This window comes from Nanorana parkeri, unplaced genomic scaffold, assembly GCF_000935625.1.
Source record: "Nanorana parkeri isolate BGI_ZX_2015 unplaced genomic scaffold, ASM93562v1 scaffold186, whole genome shotgun sequence".
NCBI classification, from domain to species: Eukaryota; Metazoa; Chordata; class Amphibia; order Anura; family Dicroglossidae; genus Nanorana; species Nanorana parkeri.
The window spans coordinates 1,109,574-1,110,894 of record NW_017306454.1 but is presented as its reverse complement, the minus strand read 5'-3'; the positions used below and the strand labels follow the sequence as shown (position 1 = coordinate 1,110,894).

The following is a 1,321-nucleotide window of genomic DNA, read 5'->3' as shown; positions in this document are numbered from 1 at the left end:
TGATGGGTATTTACTTTTAATACTGATGGCTGCCCACACTGTTTACATTGATATTTTAGATTGAGTTGTAGTAGTGTATTGTACCTTATCCGCCATTGATTATTACAGAAGTTTTGGAGATTAAGTGATACCCTTTATTGGCTACCGTAAAAGTTTTTAAAGATGCAGGATTTATTATACTATTCCTTAGATCCCTACTTCAGGCTTAATACAAAGCCAGACAAAAGGATCAAAGGCATCCAAAAAGCTTCCATATTTAAAAACTTGAGGTAGCCAATAATGGGTATAACTTAATCTCCAAACCGTCTGCATTAGATTGAGTTGCAACTTGTGATTGTATCTATTGAGTATATTCTTATAAAGTGCCATGCATACCTGCTGTTTTGTTTCATTTGATCCAAATTTTCATTGTTTTTTTAAATTAGAATTTACATTTTAATCAATTTTTTCGGAATGTTTGTTCAATCGATATAATTTTTGCATGCTGTAAAAAATGGAATTAAAAAAATATTTAATCACACTATACATACCACAACCTCATACAAATACCTACACGTGTATATATTTGTAATAGATACAATAAGAATATTGTAATGATCAGAATGTGAAATTGGTTCATGAAGCCATAGGAAACATTGAAACATGTGCTTTTGTCATGCGATGAGTTTGCTTTGATACCAGCCCCAGCAAAAGCTTATACTTCCCTTCACCCCCTTGTCAACCCGTTTGCCAGTGGAAATAAGGATAAAAAATCCTGCGCACATCCAGGGCCGGCCTTAGGCCTTTAGGCGCCCTGTGCGAGAAAGCTTTACAGCGCCCCTCAGTGACCACACCCCTCAGTGGCCACACCCTTTAGTGGCCACACCCCCAGTAACCACACCCATTTATTACCCATATTTTTGGTAAAATATAAAAAGCGGGGTCACGTCGGGTAAATAGACACCAAACATGTCATGCTTTAAAATTGCGTGCACCCGCAAAATCGCAAAAAATTACCATGCCCAAAATTGACCATAGGTGACGCTTTAAAAGCTTTTACCGCTCATCAGTTTAGTGTTATCAGTGATTGATAGCCCTACAATTATTGCTCTCATTCCGACGTTCGCGACGATATGTAACATCTGCGGCGTAATGGGCGAAATCGTCGTTTTCACACGTATGCGCCCCCGACGCCTGTTTGCATGCATGTAATATGTGACAGGTCCTCTTTATGGAGACATCAGGGGTCTCCAAGACCCCTAATGTCACCTAGGACCCCCCTGAAGAAGCTGATGAAGCACAGATCTGCTTCATCAGCTTCTCTCCAGCATCTGAAGCTGGA

The 1,321-nt window shown here is 39.6% G+C and overlaps 1 protein-coding gene across 1 annotated transcript in view; it reads left to right on the top strand.

Moving 5' to 3' along the window:
- Positions 1 to 1,321, top strand: part of SIM2 (single-minded family bHLH transcription factor 2) — an 85,882-nt gene that overhangs the window by 47,729 nt on the left and 36,832 nt on the right. The gene's annotated exons all lie outside the window — the stretch shown is intronic.